Source organism: Artibeus jamaicensis, unplaced genomic scaffold, assembly GCF_021234435.1.
Source record: "Artibeus jamaicensis isolate MK-2021 breed Jamaican fruit bat unplaced genomic scaffold, CSHL_Jam_final contig_1410, whole genome shotgun sequence".
NCBI lineage: Eukaryota > Metazoa > Chordata > Mammalia > Chiroptera > Phyllostomidae > Artibeus > Artibeus jamaicensis.
The window spans coordinates 2,178,902-2,191,216 of record NW_026521281.1 but is presented as its reverse complement, the minus strand read 5'-3'; the positions used below and the strand labels follow the sequence as shown (position 1 = coordinate 2,191,216).

General features: G+C 41.0%; 1 pseudogene; it reads left to right on the top strand.

Moving 5' to 3' along the window:
* The first annotated feature begins 3,967 nt into the window (after positions 1-3,967).
* On the top strand, positions 3,968-5,196 carry LOC119055482 (polymerase delta-interacting protein 3-like; annotated as a pseudogene).
* The last annotated feature ends 7,119 nt before the right edge of the window (positions 5,197-12,315 follow it).

Below are 12,315 nucleotides of genomic sequence, written 5' to 3'. Positions count from 1 at the left end.
CCAAACTCTTTTTATGAAGCCAGCATCATCCTAATTCCAAAAGCAGATAGAGACACAACAAAGAAAGAAAACTTCAGGCCAACATCACTGATGGACATAGATGCTAAAACCCTCAACAAAATATTGGCAAATCACATCCAACAATACATTAAAAAGATCATACACCATGACCAAATGGGATTCTTCCCAGGGATGCAAGGATGGTTCAATATTCACAAATCAGTAAATGTAATACATCACAGAAACAAAAGCAAAGACAAAAATCATATGATCAATTCAATAGATGTGGAAAAAGCTTTTGACAAGGTAGAACACCCATTTATGATAAAAACATTCAGCAAAGTGGGAATAGAGGGAGCATTCCTCAATATAATAAAGGCCATATATGAGAGACCTACAGCCAACATCATACTCAATGGGCAAAAACTAAAAGCTTTTTCTCTAAGCTCAAGAACAAGACAAGGTTTTCCACTTTCACTACTTCTATTCAATATAGTATTGGAAGTTTTAGCCACAGTGATCAGACAAGAATACGAAATAAAAGGCATCCAAATTGGAAAGGAGGAAACAAAACTGTCATTGTTTGCAGATGACATGATAGTGTACACGGAAAATCCTATAGACTCTACAAAAAACTGCTCGAACTAATAAATGAATTTGGCAAAACATCAGGATACAAAGTCAATATCTAGAAATCAAAAGCATTTTTATATACTAACAATGAAACAGCAGAAGCAGAAATCAAAAAAAAATCCCATTTGATATAGCAAAAATAAAAATAAATATCTGAGAACAAACCGAACCAAGGAGGTAAAAGACCTGTATGAAGAAAACTACACAACACTGAAGAAAGAAATCAAGGAAGACACAAACAAATGGAAACATATACCTTGTTCATGGATTGGAAGAATTAACATCATCAAAATGTCCATACTACCCAAAGCAATATACAGATTCAATGCAATACCTATTAAAGTACTAATGGCATATTTCACAGACATAGAACAAACACTTCAAATATTTATATGGAACCATAAACAACCCAGAATAGCAGCTGCACTTTTGAGAAAGAAGAACAAAGTAGGAGGGATCACAATACCTGATACAAAACTGTATTACAAGGCCACTGTAATCAAAACAGCAAGGTACTCGTATAAAAACAGGCACATAGACCAATGGAACAGAACAGAGAGCCCAGAAATAAACCCAAGTCTCTATGGGCAATTAATATTCAACAAAGGGGCAGTAACATAAAATGGAGTAGAAATAGCCTCTTCAACAAATGGTGTTGGGAGAACTGGACAGCTATGTGCAAAAAAATGAAACTTGAGCACTGACTTACACCATACACCAAAATAGATTCAAGGTGGATAAAAGACTTAAATATAAGCCGTGCCACCATTAAAATCCTAGAAAAGAACTTTGGCAGGAAAATCTCAGATATTTTACACAGCAACATTTTTACTGATATGTCCCCTAGAGCAAGGGATATAAAGGAAAGAATAAACAAATGGGATCTCATCAAAATGAAAAGCTAAAGAAAACAGTATTAAGATAAAAAGACAACCAACTGTATGGGAAAACATATTTGCCAATGATCCATCAAACAGAGGGTTAATCTCTAAAATATACAAAGAATTCACATGGCTCTACTCTAAGAAGACAAGCAACCCAATTAAAAAATGGGTAAAGGACTTGAACAGACACTTCTCCAAGGAAGGCATACAGAGGATCCAGAGACACATGAAAAGATGCTGAATATTGCTAGCTATTAGAGAGATGCAAATTAAAACTGCAATGAGATACCACTTTACACTGGTGAGAATGGCCATCATAAACAAAGCAACAAACAACAAATGTTGGAGAGGTTGTGGGGAAAAGGGGACCCTAATCCATTGTTGGTGGGATTGCAGACTGGTACAACCACTATGAAAAACAGTATGGAATTTTCTCAGAAAAATAAAAATGGACCTGCCTTTTGACCCACCAATTCCACTGCTAGGACTGTATCTTAAGAACCCTGAAACACCAATTCAAAAGAACCTGTGCACCCCAATGTTCATAGCAGCACAATTTACAATAGCCAAGAGTTGGAAGCAATCTAGGTGCCCATCAGTAAATGAATAAATCCAAAAACTATGGTACATTTACACCATTGAATTCTATGCAGCACAAAGAAAGAAGGAGCTCCCACCCTTTGCAACAGCATGGATGGAACTGGAAAGCATTATGCTGAGTGAAATAAGCCAGGCGGTGAAAGACAAATACCATATGATCTCACCTTTAACAGGAACCTAAACAACAAAACAAACAAGCAAGCAAAATATAACCAAAAACACTGAAATAGAGAACAGGCTGACAGGGACTAGAGGGGAGAGGGGAGGGAATTTCAGGGGAATAGAGTTAGGATTCACAGGAAGAAGTATAAAGGACACGTGGACAAAACTAACAGGGGTGTAAATGGGAGGAATGTGGGGAGCACTGGCAGGGGGGCTGGGTTGGGATGGGAGTAAAAGACAGAAAACTGTAGTTGTACAATAATGAAATTTAAAAAATATTTTTAAAAAGAAAATATTATGCTAAGTGAAATAAGCCAGTCAGAGAAAGGGAAATACCGCATAATCTCACTCATATGTGGAATCTAATGAACAAAATAAAGTGACATAGAAAATAGAAACAAAGACATGAATACCTGGAACAGAGTGGCAGCTGTCAGAGGGGAGGGGTGAGGGAAAAGAGACTGTGTTAAACAAGGTGAAAGATTAGCCAAAGAACACATATGCATAGCCAGTAGAAACAGACAACAGTGGGTGATGGCCAGAAAGCAGGGAGGTGGTCAGGGACTGGGTGGAGGCTTGTAAGGAGGGAGGGATGTGGACATCAGTAATAGTGTCAATGATAAAAATTAAGAAAAATAAATGAATTAAATTTCATTTAAAAAATAAATAAACTTTAAAAATGGTAAAAAGAAAGAAAGAGGGAGGGAGGGAGGAAGAAGGAAGGAAATCAACATATTTTGAATTTCTATTTTATTCTAGGCACTGCTAAATGATTTTAATACATTAATCTATTTAATTTTCATAGTCATCTTCCCTGGAATTATTATCCCCTTTTTGACAGATTGGAAAATGAAGGCTCAGAGAAGTCAAGTAAAATACATAGTCACACAATTAATATTTATATGGTTATGATTCAAATGAAAACCTGTTGTATGATATCAGAATCTACATTCTTTGTATTATATTTGGATAAACACTACAGGAAAAGGAGCTGCTGCCTGGATGAAAACTCAGAGTAAATGACTCAAATCTCACTTCAGCCTATGGATGAGGCTGACTGTCTCTGCCTCTCGGTGAGTTTTTTTGTCTCAAAGCAGTGGGTCATTCAGTATTGCATGAGAAATTTCAGATTCTAGAAGGGAATTTGGCCTAGGATACCTTCTAAGAGTTAAACCTAGGTAGAGAAAAATCTCAAAACATTGTGATAAAACTAATCTTCACTCTCAAGGCATCAAAAACAACCAAAAACTACAGTTGTTTCATAGATTGATAAATAGTCATGCTATAAGTGATTTTACAGATTATCTAAACTAATTCCTTTAATGGGAAAAAATCATTCCTACGAAGTTGAAATTTAAGGAAGGCAGTGGCAGAGTTGGATTTACAATCTTGATTATCTAACACCCAGCACAATTTTCACTTTCCATCACAATGCAAACCTTCTTCCTGAAAAGAGCAGGAAGAGAATGTTCTATAGTGTATAGAATAGTGAAATGACTGTTATATTCCTCTTCCTTTGGAAATTACATTCAGAGACTGACATTGTCATGATTAAAACTTAAGAAATAGAATGGATTCCCTGTCAGGTAACGTGAGTTCAATTATCAGAAATGTTTAAGAAGATATTTAAAATGGCAGAAAGAGCAGGCTTGAGGGATGAGGGAATCTAAGCTGCTTGGTGGTGCCAAATGGCAGACATCTCCTTGGATGAGCTCATCAGGAAAGGTGGGACTGCAGCTAAGTGGCATCTCAATGTCAGACCAAGAGTTGAAGGTATCTGATCTTGTATTTGGGATCCAACAGAGCCTCCTAAGCCAGCCACCTTCCAGCAGAGGTGTTATGCTATGCAAAAGATTGGCCTTTCAGATGCCTGACTGAAGTTGGGAGTCAACGATGCTCAGGCAAGCCTTTCACAGAAATATGCTCGTTTCTGAATCAAAGGGAAAGTACAGGATGCGAGAGAGATGTTGAACCCCTGGAAACAGTAGAGCATGGCACCCCAGAACCCCTGCCAGGTGCTCGATGCCTGGGAGAAGCTCAGCTTGAAATGAAGTTCCCCTGCTGCCTTTGTTCTTCCCCCATCAATGGGTCTGTGACTCTGGCTGTGATGCTCACCAAAACCACCCAAGTTCCACTGCGGAAGACCACAACACCACCTCATGGCCATCATGCTGGAATGAGAATTAACATCATCAATAATCACCAGGCCAAACAGAATTTATATGATCTGGATGAAGACAATGATTTTTGCATCTCCCATTCCTAGTAAACAGATGAAATTCACAGACTCTGGCAGCTTTCTCCATCACATGACTGGGATGAGTAGTTACAAGCTTTCCATGCCCAATGCCTTCTGTCTCACCAAAGTTGTTCAGGATGATGCATACACAGCTCCTCTCTCCCCTCCTCAGTTGGAACAAAAGCCTTGGCCAAAATTTTTTGGCCACTAGTAAACATGGAGGATTCTCCCAAAGAGCCGCCACCTGCTGAGTCTATCCTCAGCACTTTGGAAGGCACCAAGATGACTGAGTAATCTGTACCTTAGAGCCACTAAGCATGACATTGCTGAGCTTTTCTGTGTATGTGGAGCCCTGAACTGGTCTTAGCTGGTCCATCCTGAGGTGGCATAAGTAGTCCTTGTTAAGAAGGGCAATGCCATCACCACATATAAGCAATATAACAACTGGTGTCTGGATGGGCAACTTTCACATGAATGGGTATCTTATCACCTCGGATTAGCCCATCCTGCTGTGGAGTCCCGAAGTAAAAAAGGAGAATGAGTTGCCTTACAGTGTAAACTCTGCCATCTCATCTAACCCTTTGCCAAGTGGACCCTGAAACTACCCTGAAGGCATTCTTCAAGTCCTTAGTGGCCTCTGTGACCACAGAGCCCATAGAATTCAGAATCAAACTTTGATAGGGGAAATGGGGCAGCCAGAAGCAGAGGCAGTGGAAAGTGGCTCTGTTTCCTAAAGCAAAGTTTGTGACCAATGGTCCATGAGTATGGAGGCTTCCAGGTGGTGAGTAGAGAGCTTCCTCACTGGACAGACCCACCTTTCTGTGTTGTGTTCTACTCTGTGCTCATTTGTACATTAACGTTTTCCATAATGTGTTTATTTTCCCTCTACCTCCTCACCAAGACAAGTTTGTGTTGCTCGAGTGTCTCTCCCTAACTTCAGCCCCAAACTGATTTCTTTTCTGGAAATAGTGCCCTAAGTTCTCTGCATGACTTCTTTGTGGTTCCTTGGAATATAGGGTAGTGGCTGCTTTAAAGACACTGCTTTCTCCAGGGGTTAGAGGCTGCCTTCCCTTCTGGAAAAGTTTTTACACAAGGACTAGGAGCCAGGTTAGCTCCACAACTGTGCCATTCACCTCTCTACTCAATGGAGATGGCCTTGGTGGGGACCATGTCACAGGCCTCTTATCCTCTCACCACAATTGGCTCCAAACCAATCTGTTCTGTTCTGTTCTTGCCAATCTGTGGCAAGCAAGTATGATGCTGTTGCTTTGTTAGGAAGAGCGCACACCAGCTCTTGTTTTGCAGGTCTTATGCTGTCTCAGGCAAGCCAGAGTAAATCCTGAGAATCACGTTTTCCTTTCCCTTTGGGATATGCCAAGTGATCTATCCCAGCTCTATTGGCTTCTGGTTATCACTGCTGGCAGAGCTTGCATTGTTAGCCCTTTCAGTTCTCACTAGCCTAGCACTTGTCACACCCTAGTTTTGGTGTCAATGCTAGCTCTTAAGTAGTTCTGTGACACTGTGTGTTTGGAGAATTATTGAGAGGGGAAATGTTGGCTTGCTCCTGACTCTTTCTTTCTGGCCTCAGATATCTACAGGACAATAGTCAGGAATGCTGAGAGGCATATATCCAGCTTCCAGCAAGAGGAACTGTCTCCCCTACTGTAAGTGACCCATTTGTCCATGACTAGTGGGGTATTTTTATGCCTTTGAAGTTGGGGGAGAGGAATGGTGGATGGTGCAGAAGGAGTTGAGAGATCATATCAGCCCTTCCAAGTAAGTGGTAGGTTATTCCCTTAGCATGGTTCCAGGGAGTTGGGACAAAACTATAGAACCCAGTGACAGTCCCTAATTATCAAGAGTGTTGCTCTAGATTCATTTTGTCGTCTCCCACCTATTTGTTGGAACTGTAAAGAGAATCCAGGCTGGCAGAGATGGAGAGAGTTAGGAGGCAAGATTTTAAACTCTCTAAAGGGAGATCTAAAGAATCAGTTGCAAATGATAAAAAAGGCACAAGCCTAGAAATTAAAGGGAGGCTGAGACACTAAGAGTCTCTCATAACCTGTTTGGGTCCAGCTCAGTAAATAAAAACCTGGAAACTAATGTTTCCAGAGTTAAATCTGTCAAGAAGGAAGGGCCTAGGGTTTGAACTCAGCTCAATACTGCAGCTCCGAGTTTGCCCAGGCCTGGGAATGGTGTTCCGCATTCCAGTTCTTTAAAAAAAAAAAAATGCATTGCTTGTTTTTTTCTTTCCCTTTGAACTGATGCAAACAGTTCTTCTCAGTAACTGGGAGACATTCCACCTACACTTTCCCCTTCTTGGCCCTTACAAAGGCAGTAAGATCTGGTTTCTCAGGTCCTGAACACAGTTTGGTCACTCCTTGGACTCTGCTTCGAGGAGAGATGGTAAATATCCTGTATGTATGGCTTTCCCCTCTCTTCTTCCTCCAGGCTCATGACAGGCTGCTCTGGTTACCAGTTTCATAGAGCCAACTGCCTGGCCATGTGGACCTGGTCTTCTCCATAGCCACATGGTACATTGTGGAGTGGAACCTGTTTGCCTCCCCTGCTCTACAAGATGTAATTTCAGGAGACAGGGAAGAAAAGGTGATGGGCTAATCCTTGTGTTTCCCTTGGACTCCCAAACCTCTACATTCCCCACCTGTGCCTCTTGTTTGAAAGGAGAGAATGAGGCAGTAATGGATGGATGAGATTCTTTTACTTAACCATTTCTGAATGTTTGTTATTTCTTTAAAAAAAAAGAAAATATTTGATTATTGGTTGATGAAAGTATGAAGGGAATTGAAGATTCTAATTGCTTAGGCATAGAAGAGCCTATCATGACCTCTCCCATTTTTAATAGACTTTAGTTTTTAGAGCAGTTTTAGGTTCATAGCAAAATTGAATGGAAAGTCCAGAGATTTATACTATACCCACTCCCCCTTCCACACAGCCTCCCCCACAACAAAATCATTGTTACAGCTAATGAATACTCATCATTATCACCCAAAGTCCATAGTTCACATTAGAGATCACTCTTGGTTTTGTATATTCTGAGTTTGGACAAATGTATAATGACATGCGTCTACCATTTTAGTGTCATACAAAATAGCCTCATTGCCCTAAAAAATTTCCTGTGCTCCATCTATTTTTCCTTCCCTTTCACCAAATTCTTTGCAACTATCCATCTTTTTACAGTTTTCATAGCTTTACCTTTTCCATTATGTCACAGAGTTAGAATCATGAAGCATGTAGCCTTTTTGGATTGGCTTCTTTCATTTAGTAATATTCATTTAAGGTTCTTCCAAGTCTTCTCATAACTTGATAGCTCATTTCTTTTTAACCTTCATAAAGTTAAGAAAATTATATTTAATAAGTATATATGATTCCCACAATTCAAATTTTTAATTTTCCTTTTCCTTCAGCCCTAGTCTGTTGTAGACCACTCTGCCGGGTTTTAGGAGTTGTATCGCTACCCCTTGTAGCTAAGGGTGAGGGACAACCTTTGGAATGCCAGCCACAGGAGACAAAGCTTGTCTCTGGTAGCAAACGCTGCCTCAGTTCCTCTCCCTGCCCCCAAAGCTTGGTTGGAAGTCAATGACAGGTAAGACCCCGCACAGCGGGGAGGCAACCTAAGCCACACACGATCATGTGGGAGGCCTTCATGGAAGGAAGGGGGGGAGGGGCTGTAACAAAGAGCAATGGACTCTCGCTCGGCCTCCCCCCCCCCCACTTTGACAAAGCCCAAGTCCCCTTGTCCTCTGGGAGAAGCGCTTCCTGGCTCTAATCCCCTTAAGCTTGAATACCTGTTGGGGAGAGGTGCAGCTCCTTGCCTAGCTAGACAGTGTCCTGGGGGAAAATCTGGCATCACAAAGACTTGCTGATAAACCTGTGAAATCTGCTCTGCTAAGAGTGCTTTCATGCATATGTTAAGTGTTGGAGCAGGAAACCCTAAAACTCTGTTCCTGACAGACTGACTCATACTAAGATTTCTTTGAAATGTTATCTACTGTTTGATCCTTGCCACCCTGTATTCCTGTGTATTAGAACCCAATAAAAGTCCTAGAGGAGGGGGGTTCAAGGCCTTTTTCTCCTTGGAGAAACTGTCCACTGCTGGCCTTTGTCTCCCCTGAGAAACTGGCCATCCCTCCTCCCCAAGCAGATCACGTCATATCTCTGTCATATTCATTCTCATCCGTGGCACTCAGGGGGACTTACGGAAGTCACCCCCACACTAGTCCTACATTAAGTTGTTTACAGAACATTTCCTTGAAGTACTAATATCTCAAACACAACATGTTAAAAAATAAACTCAAACTTTATACCTCTGCCTTCTTTCCCACCCTCAAGTCAGCATTTTCCCTTTAAACTTGCTTTCTGTTATTGACATAATTTTACCAAAGTTTTCATCAGTTTTTCTTCTTTCTTTTCCATCTGCATCTAATAAATTAACACTTTTTGTTGATTCTGCCTGTGCAACTTCTCTCTTTTTATCTTCTTTTCTTTCTATCATCATTGCCAATATTTCTAGTTCAGAGATTGTGATATGGACAGTTGTAAAGACTTTTGCATTATCTTCATTGCTTGCTGTAGATGATTTTACTTTGGGTGGTGGGCACACGATACAATATAGAGCGGTTGGCAAAAGTAGGTTTACAGTTGTTAGATAAATAATACAATAATAAACTCTGTGTTTCATATACTCACAACTGTAAATCTATTTTTGTCCACCCCTTTAAACATCAAGTATCATAGAAATGTACACTTGAAACCTATATGATATTATTAACCAATGTCACTCCAATAAATTTAATTTAAAAGGAAAAAAAAAACAGCACCATTAATGGTTTTCTGTCTCCTGTCTCCCCTCCCTCTAATCTATCCTCCAGACTGTTCTAAGAATAATCTTCCTAAAGTCTTACTTTTAAATGGTTAAAAAACTCAATAACTTCCTCTAGCAAATAAATTACAATGATCTCATCTTGCCCTTTGTAATTTTCTTCATAAGCCATGTGCTTTTTTTTAAAACATTTTTAAAATTGTTCAAGTGTAGTTTTCTGCCTTTCCCCCCACCCTTCCCCACCACCCCAGCCTGCCCCACCTCCCTCCCTGGTTTCCACCCCCCCCTTGTTATTGTCCACGTGTCCTTTATACTTGTTCCTACAAATCCTTCACCCTTTTCCCCTGAAATTCCCTCCCCTCTCCCTTCTGGTCCCTGTCAGCCTGTTCTTAGTTACAGTGTCTTTGGTTATATTTTGCTTGTTTGTTTGTTTTGTTGATTAGGTTCCTGTTAAAGGTGTAATTCTTGTTACATAGAGGGCAATATCCTTAAGATTGTGGGAAGGCAGTTAATATGAGCATGGTTTGCAATTTAAACCTTTATTGATTTCAATTAATAGCACAGGCTAATTCAGACAGATTCATTTTGGCTACATGTATTAACAGTCAAATATAATATCTGAAGTGATGAAATAGAGGACTTACATTATCTACAGCTTTAAATTTACTATGAAGCCTTAGAAAAGTCCTACTCTTCACCTATTATTTTCTACAATCTAGTTTCAGTTGTATGATGATTTTTTTCTACTAGTTGCTGAAAAGGATAACATATATCTAAGTATCAATAATCTGATTATGGTCTTGTAATTTGCAAAATGACTATTAAAGTACTGTGGATTGGCTTGCAGAGGCTAAAAACTTAATACTAACAATAATAATAACATTACATTCTCTAGATTTCCTTGCAGCTATGATTCAGTACCAATTCAGCTTTTTTTCACATATTTTATTGTTGTTCAAGTACAGTTGTCTACCTTTCTCCCCCACCACTTCCCCCCAACCCAGCCATCCCCACCTCCCATCCTTGATCCTACCCTCCTTTAGCTTTGTCCATGTGTCTTTTACACATGTTCCTAAAAACCCTACCCCCTTTCCCCCCCATTATCCCCTCCCCCTCCCCTCTGGTCACTGTCGGTTTGTTCTGAATTTCAATGTCTCTGCTTATACTTTGCTTGCTTGTTTGTTTTGTTGATTAGGTTCCACTTATAGGTTTAAATTTATGTTTTGATTGTACTTTTTTCATTCTCATTTGTTTCCCTTATATCCACTAACCCCCACATCACCATACTGTTATCCATGTCCATGAGTCTTTTTCCTTTCTGCTTCTTCCCCCTACTCCCTAACCCCTTCCCCAGAGCTGTCAGCCTGCTCTCTATCTATGAGTTTGTCTCTATTTTGTGGATTTTATCCTATGCTTCATCTTATGTACTGTTTCTTCCTTCTAGTGTTTTATTTATTTCAGATATTGCATTATTTATTTCTGATTGGTCCTTTTTTGTGGATTCTAGTTCTCTTTTCATGCTGTTGAGTATCTATATGATCATTACTCTAAACTCTAGATCTGATAAATTACTTATCACCATTTTATTTAGTCCTTCTTCTAGAGAATTCTCTTGTTCTTTCATTTGTGGCCTGTTTGTTTGTCTTCCCATGATGGTTGCCTCTTCCTGTTTCTATGTATTAGGTAGATCAACAAAGAGTCTGGTGGAGAGCTATGTCAGATGCTGCTCGTTACTGGCCCTGGGCAACCTGTTTAAAGCTAGCAGCAAGCCACAGCTTTAGGTTCCTCTAGTGGACCTGGGTGCCTGTGGAAAGAAACAAGCTGTGCACCAAGGCTGGCTTTTACCAGCACTGGGCCTGGGCAGGGGTGGGGGGGGTGGTTCAGCTAGTCTCAGAATTCCCTGAGATCGGCCTCTGCGGGCAGGCTTTCTGTTAGGCTTAATCACTGAAAGTGCATGCAGCTGTAGTCCTCAGCCGCCTGGTTTAAGTTTCACAGTTTGGGGTGAGAGAGATACCTGTGACTGGGGCTATTGCTTCCCCTCAGGTTGATGTTGCATAGAGGGGACTGCTCTGACTCCGAAAGATGGTTTCTGCAGTATGAGGAATGACTCAGCACAGGGATTCTGACAGCAGACACTTCAGCTCTCTCCCCAAAGCAACCATCCCCTGACTCTCCTCACGCAGCTATACTCCACTCTTCTCCCTCTGCTGGAGCTCAGGATAAGTGGCTGCAAATGAAATGTTGTGTGTTGACCCTTTAAAGACTCTGCATCTCTAGCCATCCCTCCTTAACAGACAGAAACCCCGCTGCTTTTCACAGCCAGGTGTTATTGGAGTGTCTTTCTTGGTTCTGGTGATCTGAGCTTCAGAGCCCAGCTTAGGGTTTAGACCTCACACTTCTCAGGTGGACACCTCCCCACTGGCCACTAAAACATCTCTCCAGAACTTCAGCTGCTACCCATGAGAGCCCATCCAGCCCTCTCATGCCTCCTCACTTCCTACCAGTCTTGATATGGCTTCTGTAACTCCTTGGTTATAAGGCTTCTATCCAGCTGGTGTTCAGTTGGTTATTCAGGATGAGTTTTATATAATTTAGTTGTAATTACAGTTTGGTCCTGGGAGGAGGTTACTGTAGCTGTCACTTACTCTGACATCATCTTGGTTGTCCAACAGAATTTATACTTTTGTGTTGCCAGACCCAGCACAGAAGCAGCCATGGGAGGGATGCCAGGACTTGGACTTGTTGTTGGAGAAGCCTGTGTTCTGGTTTTGGAGTTCTGGCCTGTGGGGAAGGCATGTGACTGACACACATTGGGGAGCCCACTGAGTGCTCTCTGGTTGGAGTCTGGCTAGCGCCACCTTTGTGCTCTCCCTTCAACCTTGCTACAGGAGTTGGCTCTACCCTTTATTTTTTAACTCTAGGTTTGTTTTCCCAATTTATATTTTACAAATTAGACA